Raw genomic sequence first — 18,900 nt, 5'->3', positions numbered from 1 at the left:
TGCAACTCACTGGCTTTCTTTGGTAAAGGAGTTTGGGGGTCCTTTTTCCACACTGCACTAGACGCCCCCTAGATCCAGGCCCAGAGCGCGCAGCTGGCTTGAGTCGCAGGAACTCGTCTTTAGAAAGGTACTCACGTACCTAACAGCATTTCCAAACTTGCCCCCAAGGGCACCTCCCTGCAGATCGCTACCCGAGGGTCTTCCTCATCCCCGCCAAATTTATGTCATGTGTTATTTTAAGAATGAATGTAAAAGCTACATCTACCTCCAGAGCTCATTAGTTTCAATATAAAAATACAAGTTCAAATTCCTGCGCCTCCACGCACGCATTTTCCGTTCCAGCCGCAGCACTAGGCTTGCGCCTCATCTCCCTCTTCCTGCGGGGCGGGGAAGGAGTCCTAATTTGAGCATCCTGGAGGGGAGGAAACTCAAAGGGTTTTTAAATCCCAGATGAAGAGCCAGAGGCGTGTCCTCTCCGGACCCCGCCCTCCAGCCACCTCCGCCGAGGGCGAGTCTGGAGCCTTCGGGTGGCCTCGGACTACGTCCCACCCTCGGGCCCCTCCGGGCCGCGCCCGGCGGGGGCGGGGGCGAGGGAAAGGCTCCGGTGGGCAGCCGGGATCCTGGCGCACGTGTGCGGACTGACCCTGCGTATAAACAGGTAACAGCCGCTGGGGTCCGGCCCTAGGCGGCCACGTACAGCTTTCCCTCCGGGACTGCCCTGGAAGTGCTGGTTTCGGAAAGCAGCGGGACCATGGGGCTCCTTAGGCAGTGCCCAAGGTGGACCAGCCATCACAGAGAGGTCCGTTCTCTCCTCGAATTTGCTGTCATTCCTTGGGCAGGAAAATCGCTGCCCTCTCTCCAGGGAACCATGTCTTGTCGTCACTGATCCATCCCACCTTCTTGTCAATTTGGTTTCCAAAACTGGGAGGCGGAACCGGAGGAAAAGTCTACATTTTCCACATTTGCTTCTGGAGAATGCAAGAATCAGAGTTGGCCCCTGGGAGTTAGATTTTAAGTATTGCTCCAAGAATGGGGTGTACCTTTGTGGGAATTCTGTTGCTTGCAGAAGACTCTGGTTTTATGATTGGTGGTGGGAGAGGGGTTTTATTTTTGGTTTTAGTTTTCCTATCAAGAGCTATATGAAGAATCCATCTATTGAGGGTCTCCCACAGAAATAATAACAGCTGATCTTGAGAAACACAGAAAAGCTTGATTTTGCTTAATTGTGAATTTGGAGAAAATGTCAGATAAAATGGATGTGTGTATCTCTCTAGGCAGTCACCTAGATGTGGAATCTTTACCCTTTAAGTCATTGTGGGGACAGAGCCAGGAGTGCAGTTTCCAGGCTCTCGGCCTCACATGGAAATGTGCTGGCTCAGGTAGTAAATGGCCATCAACTGTGATTGGATGGTCATCAACTGTGACTAGTTGGCCATCAGCTGTAACCAGTGAGCCATTGGCCACTAATATAACTGCTGCGGCTACGCTAGCAGAAAAATGGGGGCTAGCAAGAAGATAGTGGCTGAGCTGGCAAGTGCGGATTGCAGCTAGTAAGTGGAGTCGGTCGGTTGTCAGAAAAGCGGACAGCAGGTTGCACGTCGTGTGAATCTAGCCTCCAGTGAGACTACAGTGGTATGACTCCCCTACCTATGGCTCCGTGGGTGTTCCTTTTTGGCCTGACCATGTCCTGCTTATGTGGGGACGGGAGCAGAGACCCCACATGACACCCTGCATGACAATAATGCTGGGGCAAAAATCTCACTCCTGGGTGTCCAGCTGTGTAGAACATCTGGCTAGCATTTAGGCGATGAGACACCTGGAGTGGGCAGCTCTAAAGACACAATAACAATTATAATATTATTGAGCATTTACTATGTGCTATGTGTGATTCTAATTACATATACTATTTAATATAAAGTGCTATTCTGTGTGCTTAATGCATTATTTAGTTTTGACAAGCATATGAGCTAGCTGCTATCACTATTCCCATTTTTACAGGTGAGGAAACTGAAGCAGAGTTTTTCAGATAGGTAGGTGCTCCCGTTCTTCAATTACTGTGAGTATAGGCTGCGAACAGCTCACAGCTGCACCTTCTCTCAAGAATTGCCCTTGCTGATGGAAGCTGTCCTGGAGGAAATGCCCAGATTACACCCCAACACTCTCAGGTGTGGTCTGTAGCTAAAGAATGACTGATAGTATGAAGGTACCTCCTTACCTTAGAGGTGAACACCTTTGCAGTGTCATTACCTCCACAGCTCCCTGTGGGATCAGGCTGGGGTGGGCTACAGCTGGACCCACATCTTTGTCTTGCTTCTTCCTCTGTCCTGCTCACTTTATGTTCTTATACTTCTCACCTGAGGGCCTTAAATCACAGGAGACTCTTCATCTCAGTGTCTGCTTCTATGAAACCCAAACTAAGAACTGCCCTGCTATACAGGCATACTACCTCTTTTTATTGCTCTTTGTTTTATAGCATTTCACAGTGTCATGCGGGGCGGCTTGCGGGGTCTCAGCTCCCACTCCCCACATAAGAACACAGGACATGGTCAGGCCAAAAAGGAACATCCACGGAGCCATAGGTAAGGGAGTCATACCACTATAGTCTCACTGGAGGCTGGATCCACACGACCTGCGACCTGCTGTCTGCTTTTTCTGCCAACCCACCGACCCCTTGCTAACTGCACTCTGCTGTGCTAACTGCAATCCACGCTTGCCAGCCACCATCTTCTTGCTAGCCCCCATTTTCTGCTAGCCTAGCCACGGCAGTTATATTCATGGCCAATGGCTCACTGGTTACAGCTGACGGCCAACTAGCCACAGCTGATGGCCATCCAATCACAGTTGATGGCCATTTACTACCTGAGCCAGCACCTTTCTATGCGAGGCCGAGAACCTGAAAGCTGCTCTCTGGGGCTCTGTTCCCACACACAGGTGTTACGTTTTTTACAAACTGAAGGCAAGACCCTCCCCCTGCAAAAAGGTAATGACTCGCTTTTTTGGGATACTCGCTATATTACAGTGGTCTGGAACTGAACCCACAATATCTCCAAGGTTGCCTGTATTGAGTTGTGAAGTTTTCAAAGTTTTATTCTTTGTTCACTAGAAATATTTCTTTCTATGGAAAGACAGACAGCCCCCTGGTTTCAAACATATCAGATGACTTTCTCTTCTGATTAACATAACAAAATATATTATGGAAGCTATGCTGCTAAATTATTGCTTTGTTTGTATAAAGGAAATCATAGAATGACTTCCCTGAAGTGCTGCTTGTCCAAGAAAACACTATTCCTATCAGGGATGGAGATAGCCAGAGTGGGTGATAGATAGGTATATGTTCACTGGTTCCTCTCCCCCCTCCCCCTCTCCCCCCTCTCCCCCCTCCCCCCTCCCCCCTCCCTCTTCCTCCCTGCTCCCTTCCCCTCTCCCCCTCTCCCCCTTTCCTCCTCTCTCCCCCTCTCTCCCATTCTCTCCCATTCTCTCCCTCTCCTCCCTCTCCTCCCCCTCTCCCCCTCTTCCCCTCTCCCCTTCTCCCCCTTCCCCCTCTCCCTCCTCCTCCCCCTCTCCCTCTCCCTCTCCCTCTCCCTCTCTCCCTCTCCCTCTCCTTCTCCCTTTCTTGTGGAAAGAAAAGCAGGCTTATTCAAAATGCCAGCATGCAAGGAGGATGCCAGACTCCTGTCCAAAGGCGATCCCCTTGTCCATTGGTTTCTTGATTGATGAAACTGATTATGAGAAGGAAACATGTTAATACAAGCATACCTCAGAGCTATTATTGTAGGTTCAATTCCAGACCACCACAATAAAGCAAGTATCGCAATAAAATGAGTGATGGGTCTTGCCTTCAATTTGTAAAAAATGCAGCATCTGCGAAGCACAATAAAGTGAAGAACAATAAAATGAGGTGTGCCTTACTGTCTTTAATAGCTTTGTGGAGGTATAATTGACATAGTGAAAGTGATGTCTAAACTGGGTGCTGAGGGGTAACTGGGCTAAATATATTATGAAATATCATGTGATAGAGTATGATGCACCTATTAAAAATGATGTACAAGTGGAAGGAGGTAAACAATATATCATTAAAGAAAAAAAAATCAGCTCACAAAACAGAATAGTGTAATTTGATTTTTGTAAAACTATATGTTTCTACATCTATGTGTATATGTATGTGAATATATATTCATACACATACATACACAAAGGTAGAGGTCTAGAATGCCTCAAAAGATAACAGTGATTATGGTTAGTAGAATTTCAATGGATTTCTAAATGTAAATATGTTATTTTAATAATCAGAAAAAGTTACAGCTATGTTTAAAAATTTGAAATAAAAAAAAGTAATACAGGTTAAGTGTAGGAAACTTGGAAATAATAGAAAGGTTACAAAAGACAAAATGCAAAAGACTGAAAATTCTATCCCCCAGGTGACAGATAATCAACTGTCACATTTTGGTGTATTTCCCTTCTTTCTTTATATGCATATGAATGTATTACCTCTTTCATGATGATAATGGTTTTGCAGGCCAGTTTGAAATTTTAGTATATTTAATATTAAGAATAATTTGGGCTTATTATTTATATATATTCTATCACAGGGTAAAGTTTAATTTTGAAAATTAAAGTTTATTATGTTTAATAGAGTAAATTCCTATGTATAATTGGGGAATATATTGTCATCAAATAAAACAATTTACTTTCTTCTGTTTTTAAAAATTTTGTACAATTGAAGTGTTATATGTTAATTATATCAATGAGTTTCTTCTGGTTGCTGCCATTCATTTGAGTATATTATAGGGTTAAACTGGGTCAAAGTCATTTTTCATAAGCTCATGTGAGTAACATTACTAGATCCCATTAGAACTGTGCCAGCCATGATGGGAGTATTAATTTGTTTCATGTTGTTCTGTGTAGTTCCCAACATAGACGGGAGGTGTAGTGTAGCAAAGTCCCTTGACTTAAGGATTATGTGTTGTATCATCTCTGCTATATTACTTTGGTAGACTATGGTAGTGCTGTCATTCATTTCTTTTTAAAAAACAGCTACTAAAAACCAGGAGAATAAAGTCAGCACATTCCCTGACATTTATAGACAGGAGAGTCTCTTCCTTATGTATGAGCCAAAAAATGTAAACTGCTTTCGTGAATTAATACATGTAAAGTGCTTTGAATAGTGCTGGATACATATAAGTGCTCAATAAGTTATTATTATTATCAAGAGCAAACAAGTTATTGGAATAAGTCTAGGAGTATCTTAGATCTATATTCAGATAGTCATCATCGGGTATTGGATGTATTCATATCAAGATATAGGATGGAGGTCATACTTTTTCATATTGATGCCTGAGACTTGGAATAAAAAGTTAATGAAAGATACTGTATTGAGATAAACTCAACTGAATTGGATTGTATTTCATCTTATAGTATAGGCTTCAGTCAGTAACACTATTTCGAAACTGAATTCCCTAGATAAAAAGGAAACAACTGCTGTTGACACTCTTGTATAGGTTCATTGAGTCTGTTTGGTGAATGTGATCTCTCTTCAACTGGGTTGAGATGAGATTGAACTATATTCATGAGGTATGAACCCATTCAATGGGTATGAATCCATACCCATTAACTCAAGAAATAGCTTTTCATCAGCAAACAACTCTCAATTTGCTATAATAGTCCTGTTGTTTTAGTTATACTCAAACAAGTCTATCTATAACGACCAGTGAATTCCATACTTGGTGCTTCAATTGTTTTAAGTAAATGTTTCTTAAAGTAATTTCAGTAAAGTTAATGTGTAAAGTTAAAAGTCAACTTTACATACAAATAAGACTCAATGTTCCCCAAGTATAGATGCTGTCCAAATTTTTAGAAGAAATTATGTCCACGGGGACAGGTAGGATGCAGTCAATATAAGTAATACACTTTGTTTTACAGACCAAAGATTATGAAAAGCTGAAAACATTCTTGTTCATTCAACCCAAGCAAAGAAGCCAAGAAAATCTCAGAGAGGTAAATAGATAAAAAAGTTTTTTTCCCCTGATATATGATTATTCCAATGTTATCAATTATGCTTTTCTATCATTTTAAGCAAATACAGCTTAATACTATAAAAACATTATGCCAAATTATTTTTCTTATATTTCTACTCTCCTAATCCTTAATTTTAGGGTTTTAGAAAACAAAATGGGATTAAATGAGATGGTTGGAAGGTTTATGTTTTTATATATAAGTCTACGAGTAGCAAAGCTGTTCTTTCATTTATTTCGTACATTTAGTAAAGAAATATTAATCATTGAGTTCCTATGTGTATATTTGAGGTGTATATGTGAGACAAATCATTGATTTTTGAATATAAATCAGTTTAAGCTTATTAAAATGTTTTCCATAATTTTAATTTACTAATCTTTGAATGAACCCATTATGTAGATATGGATTTCTGTCCCCAAAAGTTAGGTGGACCTTCTCTGCTTCTGTTAAAATTTTAATGAACTTAGGTAGATTGGATTTACATGTATTGTTTTTTAGTCTCGAATGTTTTGTAAACCAGCTATAAAGTAAAAAGAGCTGTTGATTTTTAAACATTTTAAGCTATAACGCATTTCAGAGTATCCTAAAAACTAGTGTTGTATTACAAGTAATCAACATCTTTGGCATCAAACATTTCTAAAAGTCAATGTTTTCTGTGCATGGGATACTATCTTGAATCCACCTATATTATTTTAGTGGGTGTGTGGGGGGGTGGTCCAACATTAGTAAATAGCATAGCCATGTAGATTCTTGTTACTATGAGCTGAAATTCCTGTGTGGGTACAGACAGTCCTCAACTTACCAGTGAATTTATAACTTGGAAAAAGTGGTATAATCAAATATAATTTAAGTTAAATTTATCTTTCTCATACACCCTATTTTACGTAGAGAATTATGTTCCTGAAGGTATAAAAAGAGACACTATATTTATTCAACTTTTTATGAATCATATGTATACTATTAAGTATATGGCTTTCTTGAGTATACATAAGGCAATCAGGATGTCATTAAATTACCAAGCACTTGTAATTTTATCAGCGAAGGTTTTCCAGGGTCAGAGAAGTGGTGGGAGTAGAGGTTGAGGATTCTATTGGTGGGGTGGCTTTCAGAGTCAAGAGGTTGAGGGCAGGATATCTTAAGCTGTTAGGTACCACACTGGCTCCTAGCCTTTGCCACCCCATTGAACCTCATGTTTTGAAAGGTACTTGCCTCCTAAAAAAGTCATTTATTAATAGTTAATTTTTCTCCCTGTTTTTTTAAAATCCAAGATATATCTTACTGTCCATTTATTGGAAAATGAGATTTAGAAACCAAAATCTGACCTCTAGGTGTTCTTATTGCAACTAGAAAGTCAATGTTTGTAGGCCTTCTCGGTGCACAGAACCCGCAAATGTTTGTTTTATATACTAACCCATGTATCTATATTCATTTCGGTATATATCCATCTGTATATGTATATTAAAATAAACATTAGTTCATACTGACATCTGCAACTCCAGTCCATACCATAGGGTTTATTCTAGCATTCCCCCTTTGCTTGTTTGTAGCTTCTTTCTCTCACAGATACAAACCTGGCTGTCATTATCTACAATATATTTACTTTTTTGTTCAACTCTAGTATATATGTGAAGTAGTTTCAGAATTGTTAACCTGGACCCCTGTGAGATATATATTTACCAACTGGAGTACAGTGTTTTGTCTTTAGACCTTTGTCTTTAGCCTTACGGTTTCAAAGCTCTGTTATACAAAGTTATTTGTATGTTAAATCATTCAAGACCAGTGTCATGAAACTTTTCCCCTGTGTTTTTTCTTCTAGGAGTTTTACAGTTTCAGGTCTTATATTTAAGTCTTTATTTTGAATTGATTGTTTTGTATGGTATAAGTTCAGCGTCCAATTTCCTTCTTTTGTTTGTGGATATCCAATACCATTTGTTGAAGATACTGTTCTTTCTCTATTGGGTATTCTTGGCACCCTTGTTGAGGATCAGTTGACCACATATGTGTGGATTTATTTCTGGGCTCTCTGCTGTGTTCCATCGGTCTGTATGTCTGTCTTTATTCGAGTACTATACTATAATTACGGTAACATTATAATATATTTTGAAAACAGGAAGTGTGATGCCTCCAGCTTTATTCTTTCTCAAGATCGTTTTGGCTATTCTGGATCCTTTGTGGTTTCATGTGAATATTAGACTTGTTTTTTTTCTCTCTATATAAAGAATGCCATTGGGAATTTGACAGAGATTGCTTTGAATCTGTAGATCACTGTGGGTAGCAATATTAAGTCTTTCAATCCATGAACACAAGATACCTTCCCGTTTGTTTGTATCTTCTTTAATTTCTTCCATCAATGTTTTATAGTTTTCAGTGTACAGATCTTTCACCTCCATAGTTGTTTATTCCTAAGTATTTTATTCTTTTTGATGCTATTATAAATGGGATGTATTCCATAACAACATTGATCTTGGCAATTATTTCATGGATATGATATCAAAACCACAGTCAACTAAAGCAAAAGTAGACAAGTGGGACTACATCAAACTAAAAAGCTTCTGTATATCAAAGGAAACAATCAACAAAATAAAAAGGCAACCTATGGAATGGGAGAAAATATTTGCAAACCATTTATCTGATAAGGATTAACATCCAAATATATAAGAAACTGCTACAAAGCGATAGCAAAGAACCAAATAACTCAATTAAAAAGTGGGCTAAGGAACTGACTAGACATTTCTCCAAAGAAGACATGTGAACGGCCAAGAGGTATGTGAAAAGATGCTTAAGGTCACTAATCATCAGGGAAATGCAAATCAAAGCCTCAATAAGATATCACCTCACAACTGTTAGGATGACTGTTATAAAAAAACAAAACAAAAGACAATTAAGTGTTGGTGAAGATGTGGAGAAACTGGAATCTTTGTAAACTGTTGGTGAGAATATAAAATGGTGCAACTGCTATGAAAACAGTGTGAAGGTTCCTTAAAAAATTAAAAATAGAACTATCAATGATCCAATAATCTCACTTATGGTATCTATCCAAAAGAATTGAAATCAGGATCTCAATGAGATATAACATTAGCATTCCCATGTTTAATGCAGCACTATTCACAATTGTAAGATGTGGAAGCAACCTAAATATCCATTAATGGATAAATGGGTAAAGAAAATATAGCCAATCCATTCAATGGAATATTATTCAGCCCGCAAAAGGAATGATTTCTGATATAAGCAACAATATGGATGAACCTTGAGGACATTACGCTAAATGAAGTAAGCTAATTACATAATGACAAATACTTCATGATTCCATTTAAATAAGGTATATAAAATAGTCAAATTCATAGAGGCAGAAAGTAGAATGGTGGTTGCCAGGGGCTGGGGAAAAAGGAAGGGAGAATTATTATTTAATCGTCACAGAGTTTCCATATGGGGTGATGGAAAAGATTTGGAAACAGTTGCACAACAGTGTGAATGTAAATAATGCCACTCTACACTTAAAAATGGTTAAAATTGCACAAATTTTTTTGAAAAAGTATGCTCATAACATGTAGAAATAGTTACTTAAAGTCTTAAGCACTCTACAATTTCAAATTTTAAAATTAGTAGCCATTGCAGAAAACTATTACCTAGCAGGTCAGAAAATGAGGCATTCTCATAAATAATAAATTCAGTCTGTACATCATAAATACTAAATTTCAAAGAATTAAAATATTAACACAAAACTATACTCTTTTAGGAATTTTAATTCTTTAGTAATGAAAAGGAAAATTTAAAGATCATTCTTATAAATGTCCTTCAATAGTGAATGGATAAAACATTTGACACATCTATAGTGAAATACAAGTGTATAAATACAAGTGGGCAATAGAAAGGAACAAACTGCTGATTCACACAAGACAAGAATGACTTTAAATACATTTTGCTAAGTTGGAAACAAAAAGCAGCATATTGTTTGATTATATTTATATGATATTGTGGAAGGCAAAACTATAGGGAAAGAAAGTGGTTGCCGGAATTGGAAGTCTGGGAAGGGGTTACCTAGGATTGGGATAACTGAGTAGTGTAATTCTATAGCTTTTTGAGTAACTGCCAAACTGTTTTGCACAGCAGCTGCACCAGCAATTTCTCAAATTTCTTCATTTCCTTACCAACACTGTTGTTTTCCATTAAGAATTTGTTTTAATTATAGCCATCCTAGTAGCTGTGAAGTCATATCTCATTGTGGTTTTGAGTGCCAATTCCCAGGAGACTAAGGATGTTAAGCATCTTTTCCTGTACTTATTGGCCATTTGTATATATCTTCTTTGGAAAAATGTCTATTCAAGTTCTTTGCCCATTTTTTAATTGGCTGGTTTGTCTTTTTTGTTATACTGAGTTACAGGAGTTCTTCATACATCTTGGGTCTTAAGCCCTTGTCAGATATATGATTTGTAAATATTTTGTCCCATTCTATAGATTGTCTTTTCACTTTCCTCATACTGTCCTCTGCTGCGAAACGTTTTTAAGTTTGAAGTCCAATTTATTTTGTCTTTTGCTGGTTGTGCTTTTGACGTCATAGCTAAGAATCCGTTACCGAATCCAAGGTCATGAAGGTTTATTCCTTTGTTTTCTGGTTTAATAGTTCTTAGGTCTTATATTTAGATCATTGATTCATTTTCAATTAATCTTTATATATGGTATGAGGTAGGGGTTGTGAACATACCTTTGTTTTTAGACCCTTTAAAAATATAAACATTTTAAAGATTTAGTAGCTATATCACAGTTCTTTTTCAAAGAGAGCAGGCAGATGCAATATTAATGCATAGTAAAACCAACTACTTTGGAAAAAGAAAAAAAGGCATGTTTGAACTTCTTACCTCTAATGTCTTCCAATAAAGTACTCCTGGATACTATGAGATTTAATTTTTATGATCCTTGGTTTATACTGTTTTGCTGGGCAAGCTAGGTTCTGAAGGATTCCTTACCAACTTTTTTTTTACAGAGGTGGGGGGCCTAGCACCCTGGAACTTCATGAATACTGGGGAGGGTCATCTCCTCATAGTATCAGTGTTACCTTCACTTCCATAGGAGAGTTTTGATTGTATTAGGATCATACCAAATTCTCATGAATCCAGATATGGAAGATTTTTATTATCAACCCTTACCACATAAAAAATGTCTAGACTTTGGAGAACACATAAAGCCTACCCTTGTTTTGGTTATCAGAAATATTGAAGGGATCTGAGCTAGTAAATGAACAACATAATCATTTTCTTTTAGCCCTTTTATAAGCTGTTATTTATTTTCTTATTTCTTTTTTTCTTTTTAAAGATTCAACTATGACTACAGAAGAATAGGCCATTTCACAGTTTGTCAAATGAAGTACAGCTCCAACTTTGCCAGACTGCCATCTATCAAGAGTAAGTGACACAGAAATATTCCACTGGGTCTTGGTAGTCCCCTAAGAATGGCAGATGGTGACTAGAGTTCATCCGAACTTCAAAGAGAAAAGACATGTTACAAATTGAATGTTGATCAGAAGACCTATGTAAGAGTTTTGGATTTGTTCTTTGAGTTCTGTAATGTAATAATGAATTTTCAAACCAACCTGAAAGGAACTAGAATTGAAAATAGAATGAAGACCACAACTTATTATAAGCAAAATGCCAAAAACACTAAAAAATAAGTGGACTGCTATAAGAATCCACTTATCTATCTAGAAAAAGGAAAACATGCAAAATGTATTAGGTAAAGTACCCTAACTTTTATGATAAAGGTCTGAAGTTGGCATTTGCAATTTGGGGTTGCCCAAAATCTCTTGAACAAACTGTATTTTTATAGTGCTCCACAATGTAAACTACCATTTCAATGAGAATACAAACAAAACAACAAAAACCTACCTTTCTAGCCTCCCCTTTCTTTTAGGGCATAGATACATGATTTAGATTCTGACAAATATATCTTCAAGACAGTCGATTTGATATTATATATTTGTGAGAAAAAAGGTAGGGCATGGGCCATCCAGTTTGCTGGTGCAGGTATTGGCAAAGACCACATGATTTCTTGTTCGGATGTGGTGACTCCAGTTTCCTGACTGTGGTGGAGGCCGTGTGGTTCTGGGGTCTGCCCAGCATTTTCACCAAGTTGTTCCTGGAAATTTGGCCTACAGACTAGTTCATTAACCTTCCTAAACATTCTATAAGCTATCTAATACCTGTTGTACACCCTTTCTTTCTTAAACCAATCAGAATGAATTCTGTTGTCTGCAACCTAGAACCATGTTTAATACAAGATCCATTGTGTGTACGATTCTTTCTTGGAAAAAGTTAAATACCGTAGCATAGCATTATTTATTAACATGAAGTCTCACTTTTTTTTTTTTTTTTTAGTTTCAGGTGTACAAAAGAATGTAATAGTTAGACATTTCACCCCTCACAAATTGATAACCTCCCTCCCCCAATCTATTATCCCTCTGAAGTCTCATTTTTAAAATCATTGATATTTAGAAATTTTAATGGAGAATTACTTTCATTAGGTACCAGTTCATTCAATGAAGATTGATAGTGTTATTTATTCCTATTTACCTGTTTAAAATGAAGAATAAAAACAAAAAATGAGTCATTGTATCTATAAGTAATTAATAATGTTCACAGGCTCTTCTTAGAGTTCAATATACACTATATAGAGGTGTATGTATATTTTATGTAGACATTTTAATGTCTGAATATGGCAGTTTTAAATCTTTTCCTATTACCATGTTTCCCAGGGAAAAAAAAAACGGGTCTTATATTAATTTTTTAAAATATATTTTTAAAAATTATATTTATATTAATGCGTCCAAAAGACGCATTAGGGCTTATGTTCAGGGGATGTCATCGTGAAAAATCATGCTAGGGCTTATTTTCCGGTTAGGTCTTATTTTCGGGGAAACACGGTAACAAAAATACTCTGCTTTCTGCATTTGTTAGGTTGGAGCAGTTGTATCTAGGGGCTTCAAGAGAAACGATTCTTAAGAAAGATGATGATTTCAATCAAACTGTCAATATTGAGAAGAGCTTCAAGTGCTCCGGAAGTATAAAATTAAATGTTTAAGCAGGAGAAACCTATTTAGTATTGGCATTCCTTCACGTCACTCAAGCAGGCTATTGAAGAATCATTCTGGAATTGCAGTGTAATACAAAAGTAGAGTACAAGCCCGTGTGAATATTTTATGGGTTATTGCATGGGTGGTATTCTTAAACTTTAATGCTGCAGAAGAAATGAGTAGTCCTGGAATCCTTGTGTCAATGAGATATAGAGGAAGCTGGTGATTCGTGTAATGGGCACCTGGCAGCCAAATGATACACTTCCAAACCTGGCTGTGAATGACTGGCCCTCATCCACAATTTCGTAACATAAAGGAGAGAAAACAGAATGTGGAACCATCCTGCTCTTTTCTGTGATCCTCTAAATCTGACTGAGACTTGAAAATGAGACTTTTTCCATAATAGAGCTTGTCAGCCATCTCTTTCTACTGGAAGTTCTCTGTTCTACATGCCTTCTCCTCCTTTCTTTTCCATCGCAAACTTGTTGTTGGCCTCATTCTCCAATTCCATGATGGTCCTATTAACTGTTCTACTCTTAATTCATAGAAACCAACCATTATCTTGAGGATATTTCTGTGATGCGGCTGTTATTTCAGCTATTTTTAATAATTTTTCACATCTATAGAGTTCAAGTAGTGGTTTTAAAAAATTAGTATCTATTAACACAAACAGCGGAAGTCTGGAGTCATCACATTTTAATCATGTGATCCTCTTCCCAAAGGCAGTGAAAATAGTGTTGTTAGGTTTCCTTCTTGCATCTTCTTCCTTTGGAACTAGAATCATAATTCTTTAAGTAACCATATAACCTTATTTTTTAAATTCTATCCATGTGCATTAATAAGCCCAGTATGTTGAGATAAAGTCTGCTAAGAGCCGCTTGTGCTCCTACACATCTTGCTGGATGTGCTAAAATCCCAATGCTTTGACGGTTTTGTTACCTGGGCCACTTCTCAGGATTGTTCATGGAACTGGAAATCCTGAGATGATGTGCCCTGGAGTTCTTGCATGGTACCTGTTCTCCTTCCAGACAAACAGGCTGGCTTACTGCTTATTATAAAAGCAGCGGATTCCTAAGCTCAGCTTCCTCCCCTGCGACTCACCCTGCTGCATATACAGGCTGCATTGGGCCCTCCACGTTGCCCCATGGGACCTGGGGACAGGTGCAACCATGCTGATACTCCTATTATTCCTTTTGCAGCAACTTGTAAAGTTGTCTCAAGAGTCTCATGTCTTCTGTCCTGAGAACATCCATAGAGCTGTTGGCAGACTTATTACCTTGTATAGTGATTTCGGTGGGAGTTTTGTTGTTTCTAACTCTCCTTCAGACTGTCAAGCTTATTGAAACATGGCAAAATCCCAAAATTTTATAAAATATCTACCTTTTGAACAATTTAAATATATTCCATATTTCTCTCCTAAAACATATTATGAAGTATGTAGGTGCAGGTTTATTCCCATTCTATAAATGAAGAATTGAAAGGAGAAGTGATTTTTCTCAAGATTATTTAATTAACTCAGAGCCCATCAAGTGCTAGCATTCAGGCCTTCTCACAGATAACACAGGGATGGGAGTATCTTTAATATATAATGCTGTCATCTTTTTCACTAACATTTTCTAAGGACACCTGCCTAATCTGGAATATTGATATCATAACCACTATTCTTCTAGGAGGAAAGAATTCCCAGTAGTGTAATTACTAACTGAAAATCTGAAATTATCCAGACATCCCTATATTTCATAGAACATGTCCTGTTGCAGTCTTCTTAAAAATTACTCATGTAAGAAAAATAAATAATGTTTGTTCTCAGCCTCAAATACAGTGTTTCTCTCCAAGTGTGATCCTCATCGAAATAATCTGGAGAGCTTTTTAAGAATACAGATTTCTGGGCTCCACCCCAGACCTTCCAAATCAGAATTTCCAGGGTATAATGGAATCTTGAGGTTTTTTTTTTTTTAATCAAATGCCCCAGGTGATGTTTTTATGTTCATTAAAGTTTACCGTTCATTACTACTAGGGATGGGCAACCTACTATCCTCTGGCTCAATACCTACAAATAGGGAGAAGTAGCAGATTTATAAAACTGTTCCTGAATATAGTGTAGCAGGTTCTCAAATAATATTGTTTTGTTCAGTGTCATTTAAAAAAAAATTTATTAAAGGTATTGGGGTGACATTGGTTAAGAAAATTATATCGGTTTCAAGTGTACAATTCTATAATACATCGTCTGTATACTGCAAAATTGATGTCATTTTGTTATAACGTTGATGAGGTATTGTTGGCACCTGACTCTTGTTTGTATCAATTAGCCTGTGGTAAGATTGGTTTTGTGATAAATCATTTCACCGCAGTTCCAATAGCTTTTCAACCACGTTAAGTGAGGACTGTACTGTAAAAAAGTCTTGATGAAAGGAATTCAAATCAACACCAAATTTGTCCTGCCAGAGAGCTAAAAATCTTGCCTTACATCATGAATTCAGCAGTAGTGGTTTAAAAAATGTCTCTATTTTGTGAAATAACAGGGCTCATCTAAGGAATTCATTTGTATGGAGACCTTCTGTTCTGTGATTGTGCAATACCTCCTTTTGCTTATTCATAGATTCACTCAATATATATTCACTGAGTGCCTAGTTTCTGAGCCATGTGCCAGTCTAGGCACCGATGTTATCAGCAGTGGACAAATTGGCTGTAATACCTGCCTTCAATGTCTATAACAGAAGAAGGTAATTGCTTCTTAACAAAAAGTTCTTTGCATATGAAGATGACAGGATATTTTTTTTACCACCAGTGACTTCAAGCTTGTCATTTTGCAGAAGAAATGTTTTTGACGTTCTTTCTCTCCAGATCGGAAGCTGAAAGTATGCTTCTAAGACAAGGACATGTACCACTTGAATGTTACTTGATTCTTGCTGGACATTTAAAGGTCATGTCAAATAAGCATGAACAAAAATACCAACCCTGAAATTTGAAGTGAGTTTAAAGAAGGTGACTTCATACCGGTAAATATTGTCTTCATTTCTCAGTCTCTTATTTTTTATTTAAAACATTTTTTAAATTATATGTGTAATTGCGTTGAAATAATACAGTATGCTGTAACATTGTCCTCAAGTATTGAATACCTATTTCAGTAATTGAAATGCTTAGGAAAAATTCATTTTTCCTAAGCAATGTAGAGCTAACATATAGCCTAATTTATAGTTTGTCAACATAGAGGACACAAGATTCATAAATGATTGTATGATTGACCAGTTGAGTGAATGAATTACAAACCATGTAACTTTGGAGGCAGGGAGGTATTAAAAAGTAAAGGAAGTGTACTGAAACAATTACGGAGTCAAGAGCTCTTTTTGACTCTTTAAAGAAATTCTATGCTTGCAAAAGATTTTATGCAAAAGGGATAAGATTTAGGGCAGGAAAGCAGCTTGTGTGTAGTAACAAAACTTGCTTTCTTTCTATATTTATTTCAGGGCAAATTGGATTTGGAAATCTTGGAATCCAAAAGTCCTTAAAGGTCTTGGGAGGTGAGAACAATTGTTGGTGTTTATTTTGGAAATGTCAGCTGAGGTCAGATATGGTATTGGAAACAATGCTAAAGAGTTTGGACCTTAGTCTACAGCTAGTAGAGCTCATTGGAGGAAATGGGTCAGACTAACATTTAGATAGATGACTGGTGTGATGGGTGGTGCTATGTCAGCAGAGAAAGGACAACATGGAATTGGAGAACAGGTAAGAAATTGATGAACAGACCCTGGACCAAGGCACTGGCTGTGGGGATAGCCAATAGGAAATGCACTCAAGCTATTTTATTGGTAAAAATCCAATGAGAAGGGCAAAGGAGAAAGATGTATTCCAAACAATTTTCATTAAAAAGCACACCTTAGTCTTCCATGGCATTCCCATTGTTAAATTAATTATGTATCATCATTGGTGGGTCAAAAATTTCTTGACGGATTGAGTATTGATTAAGGAGTTGGCCAGCCTATGACTGGCTAAACGTACTTTGGAAGCATTCTTAGAACCGTATGACCCTTTGTGGACTCCAAGATCTTCCGGATCAGCAGCTTAGTGTTGATGGAACCTCAGGTGTCAGCTAAACAAGTGCTTTCACTTGACACCTTAGTGAGTGGAGAACCAGGGAAGTTAATTGAGTTGCTCATCTTGACTCAGCTAGTCAGTGGCAGAAATGGGATTAGTATCCTGAATTCAGTGCTCTGTTCACTCCACTGTGTTGCTTCAACTGTGCACGGATCAAATAGAGCCACTGATTATTCAACTAAAGGGAAGAAACTTGGAGATCACTTGAACTGGTGTTTCTCAACCAAAATCTGTATAAATCAGGGTTCTCCACGAAAACAGAACCAATAGGATATATACAGGTATATACAAGAGGAGACTTATTGTAGGAATTGGTTCACACGATTATGGAGGCAGAGAAGTCCCACAATCTGCTGTCTGCAAGCTGGAGAACCAGGAAAGCCACTGGTGTAATTCAGTCTAAGTCCAGAGTCCTGAGAGCCAGGGTGATGATGGTGTAAATTCCAGTCAGAATCCAAAGGCCTGAGAATTGAGGGGCCGATGTTGTAAAGCCTGGTCCAAGTCTGAGGAAACCAGGAGTGCCGGTGTTCAAGGGCAGGAGAATCAAGTCCAGCTCAATCAAAGAGATTTTAAACTCTCCCTTCAGTAAGATAATCTTATCTTGATTCATCATTGCTACATCTTTTTCAACATTATAATTAAAAATGTGTTATAATTTTGCATACAGTTATGCTATCACCGTCCCCTCTCATTGAGCAGATTGGATCTAGGTCAGCATCTAGATCCAAGTGTGCCATCTTGAGAACACAACACCCTTTTTTCTTAGTAATAAAGTGTTGAATACAGCATTATGTATGTTTGCCAATCATGCTGCTGCTTTAACACATGAAGTACCCCAGAATAAAGACTCATTCAACCCAGGGTTCTGTTTTTGTACAAGTTTGTATAAATTAATGCTACTGGGACTGAGAGATTATTGTGAAAGTAAGACCAGGTCAGTCCTTATATATTAATTCTATAAATTCAAAATTTACTTTAAAAAAATCATTTGCTTAAAATGATGCGCACTTAACTATTTCACATGTTCCCGGAGTTTCATTGTTATAATAATGTCAGAGCTAAAATAATTCCAGAAGAAATTCATTTGTTTTTATTTTTCAGGAAATATATATATATTTTCAGTGCCTTTTAACTAATCCTACTTCAGTTTTATGTAAAAGAGATGTAAAACTTCTGGTAATAAGTAAAGAAATAAGTATCTATCATATTTCCCCTAAAATAAGACCTAGCTGGACAATCAGCAAAATTTAAGATTCGGTCTTATAGTAAAACGTAACATAGTATAAGACCTGGTCTTATATTATAGTAAAATATAAGACTGAGTCTTATATTAATTTTTGCTCCAAAAGACGCATTAGAGCTGATTGTCTAGCTAGGTCTTATTTTCAGGGAAACATGGTAATGATATTGATTCAAATGACTAATGCTTTAAGGAAAACTTTTTGGGAAGCCTAGATAAATTTCAAAGCCCAGAATACTTACATTGAGAATGAATACTAAGGAAAAAGTGTATCTATATTTAAATAATGTTAGATCTTAATGCTTTGTGCTGATGGACCAGTAGCATTAATAACAAATCATCATAGATATAGGGGAGGCAAAATTTTACCTCTACCCCTGTAGGGTGTTTTGGCTGGTCCTGGTAATTAAACTAACATAAGACAGATTAACAGGAGAAAAGCATCCAAATCTGTATAAATTTTTATGTGACACGGGAACCCTCATAAGGA

General features: G+C 37.4%; 1 long non-coding RNA gene across 1 annotated transcript in view; it reads left to right on the top strand.

The window, feature by feature from the left end:
• The first annotated feature begins 567 nt into the window (after positions 1-567).
• The window catches only part of LOC117022391 (uncharacterized), a 40,828-nt gene continuing 22,495 nt past the window's right edge, over positions 568-18,900 (top strand). Inside the window, exons 1-5 of the long non-coding RNA XR_004423041.1 lie at positions 568-658; positions 5,920-5,994; positions 11,323-11,411; positions 15,920-16,074; positions 16,543-16,596. This is a non-coding gene — a long non-coding RNA (uncharacterized LOC117022391). The remainder of the gene's footprint in view (positions 659-5,919; positions 5,995-11,322; positions 11,412-15,919; positions 16,075-16,542; positions 16,597-18,900) is intronic.

This window comes from Rhinolophus ferrumequinum, chromosome 5 (assembly GCF_004115265.2).
Source record: "Rhinolophus ferrumequinum isolate MPI-CBG mRhiFer1 chromosome 5, mRhiFer1_v1.p, whole genome shotgun sequence".
Lineage (NCBI taxonomy): Eukaryota > Metazoa > Chordata > Mammalia > Chiroptera > Rhinolophidae > Rhinolophus > Rhinolophus ferrumequinum.
This window is presented reverse-complemented; position numbering and strand designations above follow the sequence as displayed.